We start from the raw sequence: 27100 nt of genomic DNA on the forward strand, positions 1-27100 counted from the left end.
TCATTTGTGACTGCGGGTAGGCGCCCACCCTGATGCATTGACTGGCAGGAGACTACCAGATAGACAACAATAGCATATTTGGCTTGTTGACCTTTTGATTTAGACTCTGGATCTCCTAAGGCGAGATAAGAAGAAACAAGAGTTTAACATGACTCCTGCTTCAGAATTTTCAGCATAGTGTGTACTTTGTGAGAGTGGCATAGAGTGGGAAATTTCCAGTAGTAGCGAGCAACAACCAAACTAGAGCAGTAATAATAAAGTCTGATTCATTAGCAAGTAATCAGTAATCATTACCCAACAATATTGAGTAGCAGATTCTCTAACTCTAAAGCATTCAATTCAGCTGCCTCACATTAAGACATCATGGATGTTGAAGAGCATTCACCAGATATGATAGGCCTCAATGCCCTTAAACACACTCTATGTTTACATGAGAGAAGGCAGGCTGAACGACATGCAGCTGTAATGGCCAATCACACAAAAATGATGGGTGAATTGCTCAAACTGAGAGCCACTATGGACAACCTTGGTCTTCAAATCTCGCAATGGATGAAGTCTCAAGTGAATGGGCAAGTAGATCATGGGCAGAACGTTGAAGACCATGGAGATCATGTGACTCTTGCAGATCATGACCAACATGACCAGTGCGTTGAAGACCATGGAGATCATGTGACTCTTGCGCAGATCATGACCAGCATGACGGAGATCATGGGCAACATATTAATCAAATTGAAGACCATGAGCAGATCACTGATCAAGTGGACATTCCACTGCAGCCCCATGAGGAGACCCTTCACAGTCCAAGGATGCTGTGTTTGTATGCTTGGTAATTGCCAAGAATGTTGGGATCATGGACATGCAACAGATCGGGAATGATGTAGGAAAATTTTTAAAGTATGCAGTACTGTATGTTTCCAATAGCACCCATGCACATGCCAAGTTTAATCATATGACTCTCATCAAAGACTTGATGCAAAAGTCAACAGTCATGATCATTCCAGCTTCACTCATGAATGATAATCCACTACATGGAAGGGATAACCACTTTCCTTTTGATCCCGGTGGCAGTGCAAAGACCCACGTTTGTATGGATGACCTGCACGCTGGTGATGCTTACCATGCAGGTTATCTATTTGATCCCGGGGTTTGGAATTAGTGATCATCTTGTGCTGAGACACCTTCCCTCATGCTCACACTGCATACATGATTTCAGCCCTGCCTCCCCCCCCTCCCACTTGTAACGCTGTACAGAGTAGTACTCTGTAGCCCACTACTTGGCCATACTACCTGGCCATTCCAATAAGTCTAATCTTTGTTTTTGAGGACAAAAACTTTATTTTGAGTGGGGATGGATTGTAATGGAGGGGAATACTTAGTGTTAGGTTGACCTAAGTATAAAAGGTGTAAGGGACACTGCATAGGTACCAATTTTTAATATACATCTGTCCTTTCACCTTTTATACTTAGGTCAACCTGACACTAAGTATTCCCCTCCATTACAAGGGACACATGGATATACATCTTAAATCATAAAGATGAGGTGTTGGATAGCTTTATGAATTTTAAAGCTCATGCCAAAAAAGATCTTAAATATTATGTCTCATGCTTATGATTTGACAGTGATGGAGAGTATGTCTTAAAGGAGGTTGACAGATACTTACCAAAGTATGGGATCAGGAGGCAATTGACTCACAACTATACTTCACAGCAGAATGAAGTTACTAAAAGAAAGAGCCAAGAGCCATGTTAAATATGAAGGATATGCGATTGTCTTATTGGGTTGAAGTAGCACTTACGGCTATCTATGTTATGAATAGAATACTTACTGCAAGAATACATGAAAAGGCACCTTATGAGCAGGTATATGGCTACAAGCTTGACATACGACATTTGAAAGTATTTGGTAGTACTACCAATGTTCATGTTCGTGATGAAAAATTGAAGAAACTTGACCCTAAAGTAGTGAAATGTATTTTCATTGGATACTTACTAGAAAGAAAGGTATATAAGTGCATTATTCTAACTACACGAGAGATATTTCTCAACCATGATGTCGTATTTGATGAGTTAGCATCTTGGTATGGTGCTAAGCAAGATGTAGTATATAATGACACTTCACAAGGCATGTATGCTAAAAATGGACAACAAGGCATTCTTCTATCAGTGGACCTACTATTCAGGATACATCTGGCAATGTAAGTCCTTGAATATGCAGGTTATGCAACCATGGGTCTCCATCCATTTACATGGATATGTTAGTGAGGGGGAAAGATACAAGAAAAGAGAAGGTTTCTTATGTTTTTACAAGTCCATTAACTTCAAGATATGACTCTAGTGAGAGTCTTGATAACGAGTTTGGCATACATGTAGTGGTTACACATGGAGTTAAGCAAAGATATGTACTGCCTCATGAGAGAACAAAATCTAGTGGTTACACATGGAGTTTGGCATACATGTAGTGGTTACACATGGAGTTAAGCAGAGACATGTACTGCCTCATGAGAGAACATAATCTAGTGGTTACACATGGAGTTTGGCATACATGTAGTAGTTACACATGGCATACATGTAGTGGTTACACATGGAGTTAAGCAGAGATATGTACTGGCTCATGAGAGAACAGAATCCAGTTAACCTCCATTGCAGAGATTGCTAAGAGAAAGGAAGCCTGTGGATAGGCTTACCTATAGTGGATACTCAATGAGACATTATGCATACATGACAGGAGTAGTGAAATACAAAGAGCCTACATCTTTTGCAGAAGCAATTAGGGATGAGAACTGGTGCAAGGTTATGGTTGATGAATATGAGGCTTTGCTAAAAAATAGAACATGGGATTTGGTTGAGTTGCCTAGTTCTATTGAATGGAAGTGGGTCTATAAAGTAAAATGTAAGTCAGATAACTCACTAGAGAGGTACAAAGCTAGATTGGTAGTGAAAGGATACGTCCAATGGTATGGGTTGGATTATAAGAAAACCTTTAGTTTGGTTACTAAGATGGCAACTGTATGGATTGTTATAGCATGGGCTACATCCAAAGGCTAGAATCTTTGTCAAATGGACATTAAAAATGCTTTCTTAAATGATGATTTGGAAGAAAAGGTTTATATGGATCAAGCAAAGGGCTAGGTGCACCCCGATGATCTGTCATCTGTATGTAGATTGAAGTTGTGCTAGATGATGGGATACCTAGGGACTCAATGATGCACACATATGTTATTATTCCAAGATCAATAGACTCATGTGGAAAAACCTAGATGGCAATAAATTTTGGAAAGGGCAAACAAGGTGCATATGCCTATGCATTAGTCAATCATGCAAAGGAAAGGGCAATCAAGTCTCTTAAGAAGAGCTTGGCACATCAAATGAATGCACTGAGGGAAATTAGTAAAACCCCAAAGTCCTTTGACAAGATCATCCCCAAACCTCCTTTCCTAAGTCTTTTCAAGGGCATTTAAAATAGATTTGACATTAGAGGTAGGTGAGAGTCTTCTGCCATCACATGTCTACCTGATTGATTTCCTCCAAGATAGATATATTTATGGTGGACGTGCTCATAGAGTCACATTGGTGGTGGATAAGGATATGGACATAGCCAATTTGATAAGGTATAGATTTGAAAAATTGCTTGAGCCAACATACATTGTTGATAGAAAGGCCCATGAAATTTTAAACATTGCTCCTAGTAGAAGGACCAAGGATAGGTATTCATTGAAAAGGTGAATTCTTTCAAAGATAAAGAAATATTTGAATAGAACATTATATTAGGGAAATTCCATGCACTTTGGGAACCCCCAATACCTTTGTTATTTGATCACATGGTTAAATCTTGTTGTCTTACTTAAAGGTGGATTCTACCCTAAATACTATATACACTACCTTCCCAAAACCCGCTTTCAACTGTGGATCAACATTTGGCCCCGTGGTCAAATATTTATCACTTATTTAAAATTGAGACTTGAGAAATTCCCAAATTCTCTAATATGGTATTATAGGAGAAGTTTTTTGATAAGGGAAATGAAAATGATAGGTATATAGATTGAAGACAAGACGACAATTTACGTAACATCTAGGGTGATTGGCAGAGAAAGGAAAATGATGAACAAAAGGTCTTTAGTACTAAGGAGAATGAAAATATCAAATCTTTAGGAGGATAGGAGGATAAAGTTCATGAGGACAAACATAGAGAGGTAGATAATAAAAAGAAGAGCCACAAAACAAGGTGATGATAAAGAAAGAGAGCAAGGTGATGATAATCTCTTGAACATGGAGAAAGAAGATGCTAGAAAGCTAAGTCCAATTCCAAGGCAAGTTGTTGTAAATGTTGCAAGATATCAAGATCCAAAGTACCTATCCATCTCACTTGAAGATACTACCTTTATTCATAAGAAGGAGAAAAACAATAAATGACACAATAATTTTAGTACTTCTCGGGTATGTTAGAGTACTAATAAATATCATATTATGATTGATTTTTCACTTCTATTTTCCCAAGTAATTGTTCTTCTTGAAAAACAGTTTTTTGACTTAGTATGCACCTAGACCCTACAATGGATATACTAATAGCGTACAACTTTGGAATGGGTGTGAATCAACTATTGCCCTCCCTTGTCATAGTTTTGATCCTATCCAAGAATTTCACATTTTTTTGCTAATTTCTTGTAACTGATACAAAATACTTTTTTGACTTAGAGCTTACCTGAATTCCACGGTGCATACACTGATAGCTAGACAAACATGGAGTGCCTGTATCCTCATCCTCCAAGTAGACACTCACTATAAAGTCGTCATTGCTTTCCTCAAAGTCCAAAGGTATCCATGCACCTTTTACCTTCTTAGATCTATTATACTGGAAAGAAAGATGTAGTGTTTGCTTTGGAATGTTTTATGACAAGGTACCAAGTTCCTCCAAATATTTGTAGAGAAACAAATCATCCTTGTATTCTTTCTCAACTAACAATGAATTTTCTCTAAAGATTTTAATTATTGTGCTAGATGACATTCTCTTGGCCAGCACATTGTATTCTTTCTCAACTAACAATGAATTTTCTCTAAATATTTTAATTATTGTGCTAGATGACATTCTCTTGGCCGCCAGGACATTGTTTTTTTCTTGTGCAAACCTATTCCTTGAAAGATTGATCCAAAAACATGAATTGCAATGAACTAAGTTAAGTTGACTCTCCTTGATATCCTCCCAATCTTCATGGAATTTTGAATATATTCAATAAACTTTAACTTGAATCCTTGGATGGTTCTATTGTCAGGATTATCCCAATTTGTTAGCCAATTGAGATAAAGTGAATGAAGCTTTTCCAACCTTCCAAATGCATGTGTATTTGGTGGAACAACATATGATGCAAATACAAAATATACTTTTCTTTAAATGAAGAAGGATGATGAGCGATTAGGGTAAATAATATTTTCAAATTCAACATGCATAATAGGAAATGTACTCCTCAAGGACTCCATTAGCTACCATTCCATGCCTATTGATGAAACACATCTACATAAACTAAAAATTAGTCTACATGCTCTAAAAAAAACATACAAACTAAAGTAAAAATTCCTACAAGATGTTAATGTTCCTTGAAAAGTAAATTTCATTACCTTACAATGAGCTCAAATCTATTGCTACATGGAAGGTGCCAAGAAAAGGTCCTTTGTAGTATATATATTTTGGGTCCTTACACACAATTTTTATTGTTTATTTTGAACCCTAGAATCCTTCCTTTCCAATGAAAGTTCATGTTTTCTCTTTTCTATTTATTACTCTTGTGACATGAAAAAATGTAATTGTCAAGAATGAATCATTTGGTTGGAATTGCTTCGTGAGGCTATGCTTAGTAGCTCATTTTCATCTTTTTGCTAGTATTAGAAGAAATATGGCTGAATTAGTAGAGAGTCAAATGTTACATTGGACCACACATACGGCAGTATCCCATTAACCTATTTGCTAATTTAATAATTGGCAAACACCAATTAAAATGCTATTTTCCCCCTCAAAATTGGTTCTAATGAATCGGGCACACAACAATCTTGACCAACAAGAGCATACATGTCAAGAAAGAAAAAAAAAGACCGCTAAAGAACTAGTCTAGATAGAAATTAAAAAATCTAGGCTATAAACATAAAAATAATCTATCATACAAGCAAGTGCACACAAAGTTCTACTATCAAATGCAACCCTAAGGGTTTTTAGTTTGTGTGAAAATGCATGACAATGGGCAGGGTGTTGCCGAATCAAATTGTCTCCACACTTCAAATCTAAACCATATGAATAAAAAAGAGAGGATCAGGCTAGAAACAACTGGCCTAAGTAGATTTTTTGATGATGATTGTGGATTCATAAGAGCCTTCAAAGTAGTTTAGAAGGTCCAAGGAACTAGAAGGGCAAGTGAGATGCATGGCCAAGACCATATAGTAGCATTTGGTAAGGCTAAAAGTTGGCGGAGGGAATGCCATTTGGTGTTGTCGCTAACCAAGCACACATCTCTTAAGCTCACCAATCACTTAATTTGAACAAATAGGACACTCATTCACCCCAAGCACTTACATCGCTAATAACATTAAAACAATAAAGATAACAATTATCCTTGTTGAATAAGAATTACATAAAATATAATAGGAAATCCATAGACAAGGTGGCCATAACTAATGCTTGTATTATCACTTGAAGAAAATGCAATAATGGAGAAATTGAAGATAGGTAGCAAGATAACCATCTCTTGCTATGGTGGAGCAAGGTATGCGCCCTCTTGCTATGATGGGAGGCTCAAGCTTGGAATTCTCAAAAGTGAAGATTGATTGATGAGAAAAAGATGTGCACATGCTACAGTTTCAGTCTTTTACACTCTCCCCTAACCTATGCTTTATTACAAGCCTAAATAATCTTTTTCCTCAAAGCTTTAAATGTGTTTAGGGGGTGCACCTATAAAAAATCATCTATATACAACATGCATTCAAATGGTATTAAGAAGTATCATTTCTTTACATGCTATAAGGCCATAAAATGATCCTATTTTACTTCACAAAACTTATAGATTTTTTTTCAATTGTAATTAAAAAATCCATTTTATAAATATAGTCCTATAAATTTTACTAAATAAAATACCCTTTCTTTTGAACTCATATGGTATCTTACATGTTCTATAAGGTGTATCCCTTGAGGGAATATGAAAGATAATTACAATAGAAATTTATAAGAGAGCTTTGGAGGATGTAGATCCATGTTGAAAAGGAAGCCCATATGATGGAAAAGATCACATTGAAGTACAAAGAAATGAATGACTACAAATTGTTGTAATTGTCCAAACAAGACTATCAGAAGGAAATATACCATAATTTTTTCAAAATTAAGCAAATGAAGTGTCATTAGAAAATAGACACTATAAAGAAACTCTTTTTTTAAATCAAGTTATATGTTAAGTTAGATATTTAATACATAAAGACACCATATTCAGAATTCATTATTCTTCATGTAAAAGCCAAGAAGAGAGTCAAAATATGACAATGGCTTCTAAGTGGACTGTCTTCATCCATAAGAGAAAACTCTTCCAAAAATTGACTAGCTCATAGATAATGACACCATCTTGGGGCTCATAGATAATGAGACCATCTTGGGGCTCATAGATAATGAGATCTTTATCCATAAGAAGTAACACTTCCAAAACTTGACTTGATAGACCCACATGCTTCTTTGATTGTTGAGAAATACAGAAGATATCATGGATGCATGTTAAAGAAGATAACTCAAGCTGTAAAGAAGCTAATTCCCACAACAAACTAAAATATTGAAAATACAAGAAATACAATTAATGATAAGAAAGACATAGCTAAGGTAGCTAGGCAACCATGAATCATATTACCAACTAATACAATGGCTGAGTATCATCAATGAGAGACTACATTATAATATCCTCTTCATGCTATGGAGAGGGGCATGCTATCTACCCCAATGCCATGATGGCCAAAGAGTATGCACCCTCAATGGATAGTGGGAGGTGGAAAACTCAAATAAGAAATGTTTAGAATTGGCAAAAGATGCTTGGCAAGTTACAACTTAGCCTTTTATATCTAACCCTAGACGTAAGGCTAGAATTGACTAAGGCATTATTTTACTTTATTACAAGCCATCTTTGCTTAAAAGAACTTTATCGTCAAAGCTAAGATTGGGACAAGATACAAGGAAGATTACAAGGATAGCTTGAAACATATGGATCCATGCTGAAATGAAACTCCTAGTTGAAGAAGATTACATAAGTCGATAAAGGAGAAGTATGCATGTTGAAGAAATTATTGTATGTTGTCCAAAATAGAAAGTAGTATAATTATAGCCATAACTTGAAGTAGAAGTGTTTGATTTCCATGTACAAGCTATAGAAATATAGAGGTCAATATTTAATATCCAGCCATGCCATCAAAATCTAATTTTGATGAAGATAAAGCAAGTAAAATCTTCATAGAAATTGAATATAGAAAATTGTTTACTACTTATTGAGTGAAGTATACTCTTGAAGAAGCCATGGTAATTGTTCCAAGTAGAAAGAATGTTTTCAAGAAGACTCTTCCATAGGCAAACTCTTCCACTTAATAAGATACTCCATAAGAATTTGATTTCTTAGAATCTTCTCCCACTTGTGCTAACAATCTTTTCGAGTTCGTAATACATGATCAAACCATTTTCATCAAGGGGAGGTAGTTCTTCAAGAACTTGAATTTTAGGACCAACATACTTCTTTAGTTGAGATCCATGAAAGACATTGTGGATACAAGTAGTTGAAGGCAAATCAAGTTGATAAACAAGATCCTCGACTCACTCGATCATTTTGTATAGACCATAAAATCGACGAGCAAGTCTATTATACATTCCTTTAAGAGAAGCATAATGGGATTTTAGAATCTTCAAGAAAACCCATTCACCTTTGTTAAATTCCACATTCCTTCATTTCTGTAATGAATGAAGCTGAGAGGAGAGAGTAGAGAAGCTGAAGAGAGAGAAAGAGAGCAAGAAGAAGAGGAAAGAAGACTAGAAGAGGAGAGAGAAAGATATAAAAGAGAGAAGAAGGGAGGAGGAAGCCATGGAAGCTAAAGGTGAAGATGAAGAGTATGCTCTTGATAATCACTGGTTGCCCTAATATGGGACCCTTACACCTTATATACCTCGGTCAGTGTCACTGGGTGTCTAACCCCTAGTTTGTATGTATCTCGCTTGTTACAATCCATCCTCACCCTGAAGGTGTTTGCCCTAAAAAATAAAGAGAATGGGAGGGGAGTGATGGGTGGGATAAGGGAGGGTTGTAGTGTACTACTCTGAGCCCTTTTACAATGAAAAATGGGTAGGTAAAGATTAGGGACAACATGATGTCCATGACCGGCCTGTTGAGATAAACAGGTCATAACTTTTGATAGGCTCCTCCAAATGGGGCATGCCACATGTCAAAATAGAGCTTATGATGAGTACTTTCAGCCTATGTAGGATGCACATGCCTGAGATTTGGATAAGTACAAAACTTTTCTAAAATAGTGTGCAGTCTGCAGGTGAAGGGTGGTCAACTAGGGCATAACCGGCTAGTCTTCAATCCATTGGGCCTCTTGAAGGTGGGAAAATTCATTGAAAATGGTTGCTGGGCACCAAGAGACTTCTTCCAAGGATAGGCATTGTCATTTGATGAGGTATTCTTTAATGGATTGAGAACTTAAGTACTTATCTTGCTGTCCAATGATTGCCTTAGGGATATACTAAGTGATGCCTTCTTCATCTATGGGGGAAGTTCTTCCACATAATCCACTAAGGAGCCCATGAAGGGTTTTAGCTAGTTGACATGAAACACATTGTGGATTTTGGTGGTAGGGGGAAGTTCTAATTGGTAGGACAAGTCACCAACTCTCTTTAGGATCCGATATGGGCTATACAAGCAGTGGGCCAACTTGTTACTATTGCCCTCTTTGAGAATGGAGTAGTAGGACTTAGGCACTTTCAAAAGGACCAATTCCCCTTCTTGGAGTTCCAAGTGCCTTCTTTTCTCATCAGATAGAGTTTCATGTGTGTTTGGGTCTTTTGAAGGTTCACTTTACATTGTTGAAGTAAGGCTTGCATGATATCCAACTCAGCTTGACTCTGAGGGTTTATATTATCATTAAATAAGACTATAGGGAGGGGAACTTTATAGCCATATAAGGCCTCGAAAGGGGAAACTTCAATGTTGGAGTGGGTGGAGTTATTATATGAAAACTCAGCCAAGTAGAGCGTCGTATCCCAACTGTGTTGTACATCATGGCAAAAGTGTCTCAAATATGTCTCAAGCCATTTGTTCACTCTTTCAGTTTGCCCATCAGTCTAAGGGTGGTATGCAGTGGATGGAGCAAGCTTGGTCCCCACGGATATGAAAACTATTCACCAAATGTTGCTCATAAACTTTGCATGCCGATCATGTACTATGACTTGTGGTAAGCCATGTAACTTGAAGAAATATTCCATAAAGTGAGTGGCAACTTGAGAGGTAGTGTATTGGGTCTTAGTGGAAATAAAGTGGGCAGCTTTGTTGAGGCGATCAACTACCACATAGATACTATTCCACCATTTCTTGGTCCCTCGCGGGAAGGCTAGTGATGAAGTCCATTGTGATATGAGTCCATTTCACTTCAGGGATAGGGAGGGGCTGCAAGAGGCCAGTGGGCCTGAGTGTACTATTCTTGTTTTATTGGCATGAAACACATTTGGTCACAAAGTCCTTGACATCCCTCCATAAGTGGATATCCTATCATATGTTTTGAAAACACCCAAGTGACCAGCAGTGGGCAAGAATGCATCTCTTCCATGATCTTATGGGTGAAGGGGGAAGTGTGTAGGATGACAATCTTGCCATGGGACCAAATAAGGCCATGCTTGAGCTGATATTGGGAGCTTTCAGCCATGACCCCATGTTGTAATTTCTAGAAGATGTATATGAAGTGATCATCTAACAAGTAAGCCTCTTGAAGCTCTTCAACCCAATCACTGTGCAATTCTCAAATAGAGGATACTTTGCATGTCCACATTCTGAGAGAGTGAATCAGACACAATATTATCCTTGCTCGGAGTGTGAGAAATGTCAAAGTCATAGTTTTGTAAGGTTGCCACCCATTGCCTTTTCTTAGGAGTCAAAGTGGACTAAGTCAAGAAGTACTCGAGGACTCGGTGGTCACTTTTTACTTGGAAGCGACTGCGATACAAATAGCGGTGTCATTTCTTGATGGCATGGAGGATGGCCAACATCTCTTGGTCATATACATTCATTTGCATCTCCTTCTCATCAAGCTTGTGGCTCTCAAATGCAATCACATCATGCTCTTGCAATAATACTGCACCGATACCCCTACCACTAGCATCACAATGAATGGTAAATAGCTTAGAGAAGTTAGGGAAAACAAGGATGGGGGAGAAAGTAAGCACATCCTTTAACTGCTTAAAGCTATGACTAGCAATGGCATCCCAAAAGAATGACTCCTTTTTTAATCGATTAGTTAAAGGTGCTGGAATAGCGCATAAAGAAGTGTTTATAGAATGAAGAGAGACCAAGGAAGCCACGCAACAAAGTGGTGGTGAAAGGAGTGGGCTAGCCCCTAACACATTGCACCTTCTTTAGGTCAACCTATATGCCATTTTTGCTCACAATATGTCCCAATTAATCCACAGATGTCTGCATGAAGGTGCATTTTCTCTCCTTAGCAAAGAGTCGATGCTCTCTCTTAGTATGTCAAGCACCCTTCTGACATGTGCCAAGTGCTTCTTTGATGACTTGCTCCTATAAATGAGGATGTCATCGAAGAAAAAAAGCACAAAGTTGAAAAGAAAGGGTTGAAGGATTTTGTTCATGACGCTTTGAAATGTGGCGGGGGCGTTAGTCAAACCAAAAGACATCACGAGAAAATGATAAATTCCACGATCAGTCCTAAATGCCATTTTGACCTCATCTCCCTCCCTCATACGAATCTGATGATAGCCAGAGCACAAGTCAATCTTAGTGAAAAGACATGCCCCTTTCAACTCATCCAGCAAGTCGTTGATTCATGGGATGGGGTAGTGGTTCTTAACCATGATTTTGTTCAAGTCTATGTAGTCAATACACATGCAAAAAGAGCCTTCTTGACTAACACGACAGGGGATTCATAGGGGGAAGAACTTGGCTCAATGAAACCCATCTTCTTGACTTGCTTTGCAACCTCTTCATGCTCACACTTGGAGTCTATAAGGGGACTTGCTTATTGGCTTGGAATGGGGCTCTAAATCAAGTGGGTGATCCACTTGCTATTTAGGGGCTTATTGGCTTGGAATGGGGCTCTAAATCAAGTGGGTGGTCCACTTGCCATTTAGGGGGAAGGGATGTAGGCATATGAAATAGATCACTATACTCCTTAAGTAAGGCCTGCAAGGTTGAATCATGAGATATTGTAGAGGGCTGATCTAAATTGTCCTCATTCAGTTGCAATACAAAGATTCGTGAGCACTTCTTAAATTCTTGTTTGAGTTTCTTTGCTGTACTGAGCTGAAAATTAGCATGATCTTGAACTCTCTCTAGGTGGATGGGTTGTCCATGCATCATAAACTCCATGTAAAGCTGAGAGAAGTCCATGGAAATTTTCCCCAATTGTTTTAGCCAAACACAACCCAAGACAACATCAATGGGGCCCATATCTAGGGCAATTAGATCAACCAGTGCCACATAATTTTCAGCCAAGCATAAGGGACTATGGGATATACATGTGTACTGATTTCTTCCTCTCCATTTGCTACTTGGACCTTCAAGGGCTGGTGTAATTCTATAGGGGTGCAGTTCAACTGATCAATGACTGATTTATTGACAAAACTATGAGTGCTACCATTGTCCAAAAGGATGAAGACATGCTTTCCATGGATACTTCCTTGAATGCGTAGGGTGATGGGGCTTTCGGAACCCATCCAAGCATCCAAGGAGATAGAGCAAAGGGAAGTGGTAGGTGGGTGGGATGTCCGATCAAGTATCCATGATGGATAACTGCCCCAGTCAAAAGGAAATGCATCCTCTAGGTCATAGAACTGCTTGTGATCAACATCCTTAGCAAGCTCAACTTGGTCAGTGGGTAGGTCATCCTCATCATTGTGCTAATCTTCCATGACATACATGCTATGAACCTTGACCTTAGCTATCTTGTACGGGCACTTGGAGGCATGATCAACAGTATACTTATTCCCACATTGACAGCATAGGCCTTTTTCCTTTCGTTCCTTCATAACAACTAGAGAAATGAAGCATTGGCTACTGGAGCCAGGGGAAGGTGATCCAGTGGATAGTTTGTTTTTAGCATACTTATTCTCAGCATTAGAGCCAAATGTTGTCCCAAAAGTGCCCATTTTTCTTTCAGCAACATGGAAGGCGGGGTAAATGGGTACTTTGGGGCTATTATTAGGCATAGAAGTGCCTCGAAAGCCACCTCCATATGGGGCTGATCTTGAAGGGATGCGGGGCTATCTAGAACCTTGTTGAAAATGTTCATTCTTATAGTACTTCCTTGCATATCTCTTAACTAGTTCAATTGCATCAAATAATGTTGTAGGTTTTTGGTGTTAAGATTTCAAGCTCAGCTCTACTATCTTTCGGTTGTGTGTACCTTACACTTAGCTTGTCCAACTGTTTCATATCCAGACATTAAATAAGTTGGTCTATACTTGGTGTGAATGGTCTCACAGACCTTAGAGTGTTGTATTCACTTTGATATATGTGTTATAGAATAATATGAAAAAGGAGTGTGAGCATACAGCTCCTCTCTGTTGCTCCAATCCTTCTCTTTATCTGTCTCTCTCAACATGGTATCAGAGCCATGCTAGGTGGGCTCTCGAAGCATGAGGCAATGAAGAAGATCTAAAGAAAGTGAAGATCTAGGATTCTTTGAAGATAGGCAAGCTGCCATTGTTCTTTATAGGTAGGCATTGGTTCATTGTGATTCCCATTTGTTCAAATGTTGGTCATGACCTATTGGGAGTCTTCTAAGGCTTGTTTAAGAACTCTAGTGCTGATCACAATCACTACATGTGAGCATTGCATTTTAGGAGCCGACTTTGTGCCTTTCTTGGCATTTGAAGCCGTTTTTGAAGCAACAAAGTGGCTGGGAGGTGTCAAAGAGTGATTTTTCATGAAAAATCAAACAATGGTGGATGGTTGAGATGGATTTTTCCTAGATGCATTTTGATTTCAAAAATCCAATGCAAGTCTCGATTTATCGATCATTCATCAGAGTTTGTTTGACCCCCCATGCAAAGTTCAGGGTTATAAAGAAACTACTATATTTGGAAGCCAAGAAGAGCACAACAAAGGCTAAGATGATGGATTTCGATGTCACAGAAATGTTTGTCTAGACAGATTTCAATTCGGAGCTGGTTTGCCCCTTGCAAAGAGAATGTAAACTAGTATTTCTCTCTCCTCGCTCCTCTCTCCTCTTAATGCTTGTTCATGCGTATGAATTCAAGAGAGAAAGGGGGTGGGGTTTGATGAGGAATTGGATGTAATGATGCTGATGGAGCAGTAGAGGTTGTAGATCAGAGCAAGGGAGTATATTAGCGGCAAAGGAGAAGCATCAATGACCTCACATGCACGGCTTACGATGCAAATCCGAGGGTTTTTATGTGTAGGTATGTATTTTCTTCGTTTTTATGAAAAATGCTTAAGTGAAATCCTCAACAATGTCTATTCTTGGTTTCACATTGTGGGAGCTTTCACTCAACCGCCAAGACCCATGGACCGCTTATTGTTCAAGCGTTCCAAGCCGAGCACTAATGGCTACCTCTCACATAACCGACGCGCCATCCACATCTAAGGGTGTAGTGAGCTTACCTTAGTGCTGTTCGAGTTACCTCCTCTCCCGCGCACTCCGGTAGCTCCACGATCCAAGTGCAAGCTTCAAGCAAGCTCGATCCTCCCGCTCCAAGCTCCGAGCTCCATTGCCGCGAGCAAGAGAAGAGAAGAGAAGAGAAGAGAAGAGAAGAGAAGAGAAGAAGAGAGGAGAAGATGGAGAGCTTCTCCACCTCACGGTCCCTCACCCTCACACACTCACTCCCTCACACTCTCACACTCCCTCGCTCAAGCACAAGCTCAAGCAAGCAAGAAGAAGAAGAAGAAGAAAAAGAAGAAGAAGAAGAGGAGAGCTACTTTTGGCCACACACAAGAATGAGCTTCTCACTCACTTTTCAACTTTATATACAAAACCCTAAGTCCCTTTTGGGCGGTCATCCCCTTTTCCCCTTTTTACATGGCCGACCATAGCCTAGGCCCTTTTCCCATTGTCCTTCTATCTTCCTAGCTTCCTTTCCACCGCCCATCTACATTTACAAATTGCACGGGTGAGAGCCCGGCGCACCTTGAATTAAACCATGATGCACTTGCGGTCTTTTACAAAAGTTTTGACTTGCGCTTTTCCCTGTGCGCCTTTCTCCCTTATTTAAGACTCTTCTCCTTGTGCGCCTTTGTCTTCTGTTTCTCTTTTCCTTGGCCTTTGTCTTTGTCTTCTGCTTTAGCTTTTCCGGATTTTCCACCTTCGTTCGTTTGAGGGTTAACATTACCCCCCTCCTAGACGAGTGCCAGTCCCATGGCACTCACTGTCGTAGGTAGCAGGCTATAGCATGCACCAAAGACGTGGGTGACAAGGACACCTGTGGTTTCCATGGAGGAGTGTTGGTGGTGTTGTGGCAGAAGGTCCTAGGGGCCTGTTGGTGGCCAAGGTGGCTGGTGGACAGTTGTTGGAGTTGGTGGTAGGGCTATTTTATGTTGGGGATTGCATTGATGGCCAGCACAAGTGTTGGTTTATTGGGGATTCTGCACATGACAATTCTTTGTGGGCTTGTCGGATGGTAAGGGATAAGCATTCAGAGTTGGGTGTTGATGAAGAGCGAACGACACTTTCGTTGGAGTCTTCAACACCTGCAATTGAAAATCTCTCATGTTGTCTCTCCCTAAGGGTAGTGCTAGTCTTCTCTATTGTGCACAAGTCATATTTTGATTAGTTTGGGAGACAGGTCGAACTCTAAGCAAGTTGAGAGTAGTATCCTACACTTGAGGACCCAAACTGTGTATATACTTCGGTGCAGATATTATGTGAGTGCTCGTGCATACTTAGATATTACATAGTTAGAAGACCATGGGCTAGTTTCTCGTAACAATGTGTGGATGAAGCAAAGTTGTCCATGTTGAGAAAATGTACATGTGAAGGTATATGAGACATCCTTTGCATTGTGACTGCACGACGTAGCATAATTGAATACAAGGACACCGCACTTCTGGTAGCTGGAAGCTATTGGACTTGTTTGATGAGGAAGGTGTACATTTTATAGCCAATTGTGCAGTGTTTACCACAATTGATTGCAATGGTATTAAGGCAGAGTGCAAGAGGGAATTGTGCAAGTGGGCCAGGGTGACAGGTCTAACCATAGGCAAGACAAGCTCCCTAGGTATGTCCTACCCTTAATGTGCCCTGAACAAGTGTGGGGGATGTACAAAGGGCTAGGGGATTAGGGACGGAGCCAGCTGACCAAGGTCACTAGACGTACCTAATTTGAGGACCCCTAGGTGCGGTGCTGTGATCGTGTGTGCTTTTTTTATTATTTTTATTTTTTTTCTTTCTTTCTCTTTTTTTTGTTTTTTTGGTGGAAAAAAATGAATACAATCAATGCCATACATTGAGGCTGTTAGCCTTTCATTTGGATTGAGAAATGTTGGGATCCAAAGGCTATGAAGAATGGATATTACAGAGATGATTGTGTCACCATCCTTGATGCTAGAGGAACTATTGTCGAGATGAAGAGATACACTAGAGATTTGCAATCCTATTTGTAACATGTGAGACTTCGAACAATTGAGGTAGCACTTGGAGTGAGCTGCACATGGACAAGGGCAAAGCATCTTGCGAATTGAATCCTGGATGATGAAGAGACATTGGCCCTTGTTGAGAGCGTGGCTCATGCCCGAACATAGAGTTTGGCCAAGAAGGAGGAGGTAATCAATGATTATGCTTTGGCCATGCTCAATTGCAATGTGTGCTTTCTGTAGAGGTGTCCTTGGATTCTCATCCAGTGGCATTTCCGTCATGGCTTTTGTTTTTTTTTGGTATTCCTGTCACTTCCTCCATAATGGTTCTTTATGGGGTTGGTGGTCTTGTGGTGACCTTGATCTTAAACGCTTCTAGACATTGATCCGTGTCATCCTGCATTCACTTGGAAAGGCGTGAGAGTACATGCAAGTCACCTTCTTCAACCATAATGAAAATTTCCAGCTAAACAAGACATCGCCAACTTGAATCCCTTAGTTTTGACTTGATGCGTATCGCCTGCACTTGGTCATCATTGCTCATGGGGTGTGTTGGCCTTTGCTTCTTTTGATATTATTTACACAGTCACAAAACACGTTGTTTATTTATGTACATGTTCATGAAACCATGTCACTCCGTGAGGATAAAAACCAATTGTAGAACTCAGGATTGTACTGGAGCGTGGCACACACATCCAGCACTCGTGGCAGCTTCCTTAGTACCGATAGATATTTTGCCACATCGAGCAGCATGGACCCTTGTCCGAGTCTACTGGCAACATGTAACTCCTCCTCAGTGAGAACCTTATCAAACAGAGAGTTTTCTTGTCTAGGTTCAGCCAAGTCCGTACCCCGAATGATAGTCACCACTCGAAGGGAAGTTGGTGCCACATAGGTTGGGTCTCTTTGAGACCGCCACTTGGCCAATCTCTCCTCAGAGAAACTGTCATGATCTGAGCCCCTAGTTCGGCCATTGCAACGCGATTCTCACACCAACGCTGTTCAAATTGACTTCGACCCTCTGTTAGTCACTTTAGTTGCTCTATGTCTACGAGATTCGGTTGGCAGAGCACTTCATTGAACATGACGGTTAAGCGCAGTTCATTAGCTTCCTCGTCAGAGATGAGTCGTATGCGTTCATGTAAGAGCTTGTTATAGTGCTCGTCAAGATGTTCTTGCTCTTCCCAAGATAGAGGAAAGGGCAAGTAATCTCCAAGCTGCTCCTTGGGGATTGTGCCCACGTCCGCAAGGACATAAACTTGTGTGAACACCTTGAGCTTAGCATCCAACTCAGCTAAGCATTCTGCGATACTTCTATGTTCAACAAGGGCTTGCTCGGTTGCCATCTCATGCAAGGTTCTAGGAATTTGTCTAGGCTTTAGCATAGCTGGGGGTTCAGGCCTAATTGAGCAAGATTGGTCAACGCTAGGATTGCTCATGCTCTTGGGGTTTCCATGTTTCTCTTGAGGCTTCGTTATTGGGTCATGGTTCTCCTTGGGTGTGACTGGTGTGAATTCGTCATCCCGTCGTGACAATGTTGTATCCACTCTTGATTGGTCTATGTGAGTTCTATTGTTGGTGGATTGAGTGTTGAAAGCAACTGTTGATGGCAACAGCTGCTTTGATTTTTCAAAGCACATGGATGTGTCTGAGGTTTCACCGCTATTAGGAGAGACATCAATGGACTCACTGGTGGATGGACTTGATGCTTTATTCCGTAGCTCTCCAGTGCTCTTGGTCTCAATGTTCTTGGGGTCCACAACCACATGTAGCTGCTGTTGTTTTCGATATTTTCTCCTCTTTTTCTTGGTCAGTGAAGGTGCATCTCTCAATGACTCAGGACCCTAGACTAGGTCAACCATTGATGTGCTTGGTTGGGCCTCAGCCTTCTCTTTCTCTAGTGTGTCTTTATGGGACATGGCCGTGGCCTGCTGAATAGCCTTGCTAGGTTGTGAGAGCACAATTGCCTCCCTTTTCAGAGAGTCTAGCTCTTCAGCCAACTCCCTTGTGTGTAACTCCTCCAGCCTAGGCTTTAGGCACTTTGAAAGTGATGGAGTTGTAGAGGGAGTTGGTTGCGACACCTCCTCCACAGGTAAACCACTAAGGACACGTTCCACAAGGGGTGTTCTCACGGCCAAAGATTGTGACTGATGTGGTCCCTGATTGGAAGTAGTGGTGGCTAGTTCAGTGGACTGGCTACCATTGGTAGACTGCGGTGTCAAGTCCTTAGGTAGATCAGAAGTGGTCATGCCTTTTGTTGCCCTTAGAGCATTCACTTGAGTATCAGTTGAGCTAGCCATGATGGATTGCACAGGCATATCCCTAGGTTGAGAGCTAAGGGTGGTGTCGTGTCCTGCCTCTTGGACATTTGGAAGCTCTGATGTAGGTAGAGATTGGGATCAAGTAGCCACACTTGACGACTGTTGTGCTTCCTGTGTCTATTTAGGGGAAGAGGGTGTAGGAGACTTGGGACTCCTAAGTGGTTTCAACTCTGGCTGGGAGATTTGCTCGTGGCTGTTCGATGATTTTGCTATTTGCTTTGTTGAGCATTTAACCTTGCCATGAGCAATGTTGTGCCTATGATGCTTGCTATCCTCTTGGGGAATCAAAGGCTCCTTGGGCACTAGCGGCTTTTGCGTATCCTCAACGATTACATCTGATGTCTGCTTTCAAGCACACTAGGCTGAGGATCTACCCTCCGATTGGTCCTGTTTGGTTTCTTGATTTCGACCATGAGGGGCTCGGTCACTCCACTGTTGTTGACTCAAGACTTGGTTTTCCGTTTAGATCTCCTCCTACGCTTCTTTGCTCTTGATACGACCTGGCCTTCAGTCAACTAGGGAGGTTTAACAGGGGGTTTTGGTACCCAAATCCATCGGTTGCCTTCATAATACCCTTGAGCACGTAGCAACGCTTTGGATATCCATCACGGCGTTGTGCTGACTCTTCATTGATGCCTTCGTCTATAAGGATTGGCCTTCCTTTGGGGTCTTCTACGATATTCGTAAGTCCAAAGGCCGTCCTTGGCATTGTCTCTTGACCTTCTTGTTTCCGGCATGGCCTCACTCACTGGTTCTCGTTGTTCGACCTGTGCTTGTATTAACTCTTCCAACAAGTCCTTGCTCTCATCCGCAGGCTTGACTGTTATGTCAGCACCTTGCCTTGCCCTTGAGGTTCGATGAGGTCACCCTTGCTAAAGGTTGCTCAAGGTACATCTATCGTCAGGACTTGGGTCATTTGTGCAGCGCTGCTCAAGGTACATCTATCGTCAGGACTGTCATGTCTAGTCATCCTCGTATTGATAGCTTGCTGATGTTGCATTTCGCTCTGACTAGACATGGTATGAACACAATTTCTTTGTGTTCTTGTGGTGTGGCCTTTTTGCCCTTGATGGCTAGATTGGCCCATTGATGTTCTAGGGTCTCTGTTTCTCTCTATTCGGGTATGGGCTTTTGGTTGCTCTATTGCAATTAAGACTCCATGCTCGTGTAGAGCCATTGCTACACTAGGGTCCAATTTGGAGGACATGTCTCACATCGCGCGTTTTCTCTCCAACCTACTCGGGGGAGGTGCGGAGGGGGCAGAGCCCCCTCTGTAGGGGTCTGGGGGGGGCAGTCCCCCCCGGCCCGCAGGACCGTTATGGTAAAAGCCATGCACAATTTGGAGGATCGTTTATAGCCAAATTTTGAACCACGTGCTCTAAATTTTAGCCCAGTGATGGATCTGTGATGTGCCTTTAGCTCTACGTAGCCCTTGGGGTCAATCTCGGGGTTTAGATGTGTCAAAATTTGTGTTCTAGATACCTGTCCGATTTTGACAATTTTTTGTCCGATTCTCAGATGTTCGATTTTCAAGAGTCAGATTATCAGAATTGGATGTCCGATTTTGGGTGGTCCGATTGGCCCAGTGGTCCGATTTTGGTCACGTCCGATTCTGGGAGTCGGATCAAAAAAGTGGTCCGATTCTGGAATCGGATCGGACAGGGTGGCCCGAATCTGACTGGTCCGATTCTGGGTGGTTCGAGTGTCCGAGTGTCCAAGTCGGATAGGTTGGTCCGATCGGACGGGGTTGGTCCGATCGGCCGAACATCCGAGTCCGAGCGTCTGAGTGGTCCGATTTCCAAAATCGGACGGGTTGGTCCGAGTGGTTCGATTGGATAGGATGGTCCAATCAGACTGTTGTCGAACGTCCGATTCTCAAAATTGGACGTCCGATTCTGGGAATCGGACACTGAGTCAGATGTCCGAGTCCGCCGGCCCGAACGCACTTTTGAGCACAAATTCGTCCAAAATCTTAAGGTATTGCTTATTGTAAGCTACAAGATTCCATAGGAATGATGCTAGAGTGATGGGGAAGAGATCTATATACCTGGGATAGCCAATAAACTCCAAAATGCAAATTAGCAAATGAATCAAACCCTCATGCCCTGTTATGACAATAGAAACCATGATGCTTTTTTTTCTTCTTTTTCTTTGTTTTTTCCTACCCTAATGCACCCAAATCACAAAGTAAATATCTATACTACTTCATTCCACAACATAAATCTCAAGAAAGCAAAAAACCTACTTGCCAAGGGATCGAATACCATCTTCAACCCCTCACTTCCTACCTATCTCAAGCACCGGTTTGGGGAAAACCCTACTTCAATGCTCGATTCAAAGCGCGTAAGCGCTCAAGGCTTGAATCCGTTTGTCCTGGCAACGGAACCAAAATGTGGGAGCTTTCACTCAACCGCCAAGACCCATGGACCGCTTATTATTCAAGCGTTCCAAGCCGAGCACTAATGGCTACCTCTCACATAACCGACGTGCCATCCACATCTAAGGGTGTAGTGAGCTTTCCTCCGTGCCGTTCGAGTTACCTCCTCTCCCGTGCACTTCGGTAGCTCCACGATCCAAGTGCAAGCTTCAAGCAAGCTCAATCCTCCCGCTCCAAGCTCCAAGCTCCATTGCCGTGAGCAAGAGAAGAGAAGAGAAGAAGAGAGGAGAAGATGGAGAGCTTCTCCACCCCATGGTCCCTCACCCTCACACACTCACTCCCTCACACTCTCACACTCCCTCTCTCAAGCACAAGCTCAAGTAAGCAAGAAGAAGAAGAAGAGGAGAGCTACTTTTGGCCACACACAAGAATGAGCTTCTCATTCACTTTTCAACTTTATATACAAAACCCTAAGTCCCTTTTGGGCGATCATCCCCTTTTCCCCTTTTTACATGGCCGACCGTAGCCTAGGCCCTTTTTCCCATTGTCCTTCTATCTTTCTAGCCTCCTTTTCACCGCCCATCTACATTTACAAATTGCACGGGTGAGAGCCCGGCACACCTTGAATTAAACCATGATGAACTTGCGGTCTTTTACAAAAGTTTTGACTTACGCTTTTCCTTGTGTACCTTTCTCCCTTATTTAAGACTCTTCTCCTTGTGCGCCTTTGTCTTCCATTTCTCTTTTTCTTGGCCTTTGTCTTTGTCTTCTACTTTAGCTTTTCCGGATTTTCCACCTTCGTTCGTTTGAGGGTTAACACACATGCTGCATGTTCTCTGAAATCATAATGAAAATGAGAAATTTCAATGACATATAAATTTCTCGCAAAACGCGCAAAACCCGCAAATTGCGGTTTTCATGAAAAAATGATGAAATTTTGGGTTTTGTTGGGTGTTTTGAGTTCATATTAGATAAAAATTGGTATGGCAGTGGAGCTAAGTATTTTTTATTGGTAGAAACTGAGAAATCTGAATTTCCATAATTTGTGAGCAAATAAATAGCAAATAATGAAGGAAATTAGGTTTTTTGGGATAGAAAAATGGGGAAAAAATACGGCTAATGTGTGTGTATGTGTGGCAAGCTTGAAGCATGAGGTATCGCCTTAGTTTAGCCCTTGTATTTATGTTATAGTGTGTTTTTATTGCTTTATACATTGAAAATGATAAAAAGACAAAACCCTACACCTATCCAAAAATGCAGCACATAAACGGTAGGGAAAAAAAGGGTTTGTGGAAGCGTTTAAGTGCTGAAAGTGATGAAATTTTGATCTTTTTTTGTGCACATCATATAGGATGATTGATTACTAAGAGACTAGTAGCACGATTAAGTTCACTGCTAGTCTCTAGCAACACAACAACAACGCATAGATTGAAAATAATTAAAGGGATGATTTTACGCTCCACTTTGCTGATTTTTTTAAAAGAATGAAATGCTTGTGAATAATAGGTATTCACATTTTCATTAAGCATAGCATGGTATCAAATCGTGGATGCATAGTACCTATATGCCAAACATTAACCAACGTTGAGAGCGTGAGGGAGCCCTTGTTGTAGGTTAGACCAGTGGTTCCTTGGGGTAAGTCTAGTGAGAGAATATCAACTCATGGATCGTTCGATAGACAAAAGAGTGGAGCTTGTATGTGTGTTCTTTATGTTGGAGCAGTATATCAAGGGGCCAATCCTCAAGATGTAGGAGAGCTGTAGTGGGGCCATGGGGTTTTAGTCGAGAGGTTGATTCCTAACGTGGTATATTATACCAATGTTTATGGGATCTCCCATGAGGAGTAGGGGAGGGAAAAAGTTGGATTGTGTCCTATTACAAATGCAAGATTGATATTAGAGATTAATGTAGAGTGTGTCATAGATACTCCTGGCCGTGAGGTTGTGTGGGGTGTCTTATGTGTCATAGATGTCCTTCGCTAGTGCTAGAGAGCTAGTGTTGGGTCCATTTTAGGTCCCAACGGGGGGTGTGTTTGCCGGGAGCTACATGTAAGTGGCAATTTTCAAATCTAGGTTGTAAAGGGACCTAAGTTTATGATTTCCATTAGGATTAAGAGTGTGCTAAGATGCCCATAAAATGGGGTTCGTTCAAGGATGGAAAACCTTGGCTTTCCCTAGACAAAACGTATTGATGGACTTAGTTAGTTATGTAGAGCACGAGTCCTCTACAGAATATAATTTATGTGGTCAGAGGAGTAACCAATTAGTGATTGCCCCACCCTCTAATGTGATGGCATGGATCAAGGTACGCCTCCATGTGGTCTCTACCCAAGAGAAATCATGCATAACCATCCATCAACCAAGAGGGCATGGAATGCATATGTTGGAAGCTATGGAGGTCATGGCATCAACAAGTGATTATGCTAAAACCATAGTGCCATGGGAAAAACCCAACATACAATGGAGTAAAGCTATGGCTTGAAACATCCCATGTGGTGGGGCATTGTGTGAAAATTTTAGGTATCACAAGGATGTTAGAAGCCCTAGCTGTAAAGGGAAAATCGTTGCTTAAAAGGAACGGTTCCTAGGTCTTAAGTGCTAGGGATAAGTTTTCTTTTGATGAGGGGCAGAAGCTCCTAGATAAAGCCATCATGGAATTGCCTAGGAAGAGGCAAGATATGGAATATCCTCCGAGAAAGGATCGGAATGACATGCTTAGAGCTATAGGCCTCCCTAGACCACTTTATGAGTTGGCAGAAAGGGACGTTAAGGATAGTATTAACCTTCCTACACCAATAGAGGTGGAAATGGAAGAGGTGAGAAACCCTAAGATACCAGAACTAGGTGACCCAGTTCTAATCCCAAGAAAGAGGACTAAATTCCCTCCTCCTTATAGGGATCTTACAATGTTTCATGGGCTGGTAAATGAGGAATCAATGTTACACTTAAAGGAATACAGTCTAACGTGCCTTGCAAGTGGGTTTGATGACACACATCGGATGCTTGTGTTCTCTAGGACCCTGAAGGGAGAGGCTAGGAAATGATACTAGAGCCTCCCAAGAGGGTCGATTAAATCATTAGATGAGTTATGTGGTAAATTTTTAGATGAATATGAAAAGAAGGTGCCTATGACCTAGGTTTTAGGACAACTTATGGAAATTAGACAAGAGTCCTATCCTTTTGCTAAAGAATATGCTAGAGCCTTTGATGATATTCTTAGGCTTTGGCCAAGAAGGGCTACTGCATTGCCAGGTGATGTGCTATGTGAACTCTTTATGAGTGGCTTATAGATTAATATGCAAATCCAAGTGAGAATGTGAGATCCTAAGTCATTAAGTGAGGCCAAGATGCACGCAATTGACCATGAGCAATATATCCAAAGATGTTGTGAAAACTTTTGGAGTTTCCCTTGTTCAATGCAAGTGCATCCAAATATCCAGCCTTTTCTATAAAGAGAAGATTCATTTGCTAATACCAAAACAACCTTGGTAGGGGATCTTGGTAGCCAAAATCTCCAAGCAAAAAATGGCAATCCTATTAGTAGCGATAAGATGTCTCTCGGGGGTAAAAGGATTCCAAGCCAAGTAAGCCCGATCGGGGTTTGCAACACTTCCACGAGAGGTAGTTGCATTGGCAAAATTTATAGAACCATTGGGCCTATGAGTGTGGATGAGTGTTCCATCAGTGGTTCTAGTGGTGCTCCTAGTAAGGCTCTTGAGAGGCATGTCCAATTTATGGATGAATCATGCTTTCGAGTAGATGCTATTCCTATCAGTAAAAGCATGGTTCTTATGAATAAGAAGCTGCAGTGTGGACAAAGGCAAGTAAAGACATCTCATATGCAGAAGATACATGATGCTAAAGGTCCACTTGTCATTGATAGTAATCTTAAGGATGTGAGGCTATTTGGATATAACAATAAGTCCGCTTTGAGTCCATTAGACCAATGCAGAAAAATGAGACAGTATAAGAATATAAAAAGGAAAATGAGATGGGTTTGGAGACCCAAAATTTCTAAATGTATGGTTGGTGTGTCAGATGAGGAGCTAGGAATTCCATGTGGATATGCCTTGATGATATCCCAAGTGGATGAGATCACCGGCCATAAGGACACATCTGACAATATGCACTACCCTAAGCTGCATCCATGTGATGTGCCTAGGCGTGAAGCTCTACCTAGTTTGGGTTGTACCATTGATACATGTAATGATCTAAATAGGGAAGGGTGGAATGATCATAAATCCTTGATTCTCCATGTAGAAAGAGTTTCTAGAAAGTTAGAATGATTGATCTGTTTGAATGGCAACCAAAGAGATGAGATATATAAGCCCAATGAGGTCATTCATTCAGCTCATAGTACCCAAGAAGACATAGCCTGTATTATTGAGATATCAATAGAAAGGCTTGTGCTAGTGGATCTACAAAAGTCCAAGATTAAGCTATCAACTGACTTGCATGAGTAGCATGAGGCTAGTTCTAATCTTTTATGTCGTCCATAGTATTCTGGTTAGTATGATGTAATGTATATGCCATGAAAACCATGTATTTGGTTGATTAAAATGTTCTATTTCTTTTAGGCCAGGAGGGCCATATTTATGTTTGGTGCAGGTATGTTTAATGGTTTTCTATTTTATTGTTTGCATCACACAGGTTGGATGACGTGCCTGGGGGGAGCCTTTGTTGCAATGGAGCTTCTCGTGGCCCAATCCATAGGTGATATCTTTCCTTTACGAGTGCCTTATTTTATGTTGCATATGTCTGTGTACTTGTGAGGGATTTCTTTTGTTGGGGAATGGCAATCAAGGCATGAAGGCATTTTCAGGCATTGAAAGACCTATTTTAGAAGCCAATCCTAGTGACCCTGTTCTATTGACCTGCTAGGTGGCCATTCTAGGAGTTCTAGTTAGTTGTTAGGCAATTAGAAAAGCCTGCTAGAACAAATATATGCAAAGAAGAAAAATCTTGAATAGGTGAAGAATAAAAATATACAAACGTTTGTAAAAAGGGGTTCTAACCACTCAAAAAATAGGAAAAAAAGAGAGAGAAAAATCCTTGAGCAGTTGTGCATTGCCTTGTGAAGGCCTGGTAGGTTCCTCGGGACGAGACAAGACTCGGGGTTGATGCCTTATCTTCCTAGAGGTGGCATCTAGCTAGAAAAATCAAAATAAGAGCAGATTGGAGTGAAAATAAAAGTGAGCGTTAGAAAAGGATTAAGTGTCGCCTTGCAAGGGGTTAGTAGGTTCTTCGGTATCGAGACAAGACCTGAAGTCGATGCCCTATTCTCCTTCGGTCACTATGCTCAGCTCCCTCCTTTTTACATGCCCACGTATGATAAGTTGAATGTGATGAAAATAACATATCTATTGCTTAGGCTATAGGAGTCCTTGCCTACTAGGAGCTCCTGGTCTAGTTGTCCTTAGTTAGGAAGGTCAAAATAGGGACAATGATTGGTAAATGAGCTCCCACGAGCTCCATAGGTCGAATCTGCTCAAACCCTTTGATATGCAGGACCCTCACTAATGGATCTAACTCCCCCTAAGAGGGTTTGTATTTATTTTTCCCGAGTTGAGAGATCTAAGCCTTCAAAGT

At 41.1% G+C, this 27100-nt stretch overlaps 1 pseudogene; it reads left to right on the forward strand.

Moving 5' to 3' along the window:
- The first annotated feature begins 363 nt into the window (after nucleotides 1–363).
- Nucleotides 364–27100, forward strand: part of LOC148019143 (diacylglycerol O-acyltransferase 2 pseudogene) — a 164752-nt pseudogene continuing 138015 nt past the window's right edge.

This window comes from Lygodium microphyllum, chromosome 20 (genome assembly GCF_053477565.2).
Source record: "Lygodium microphyllum isolate KBCC chromosome 20, Lygodium_microphyllum_v1.1.10, whole genome shotgun sequence".
Classification (NCBI taxonomy): domain Eukaryota; kingdom Viridiplantae; phylum Streptophyta; class Polypodiopsida; order Schizaeales; family Lygodiaceae; genus Lygodium; species Lygodium microphyllum.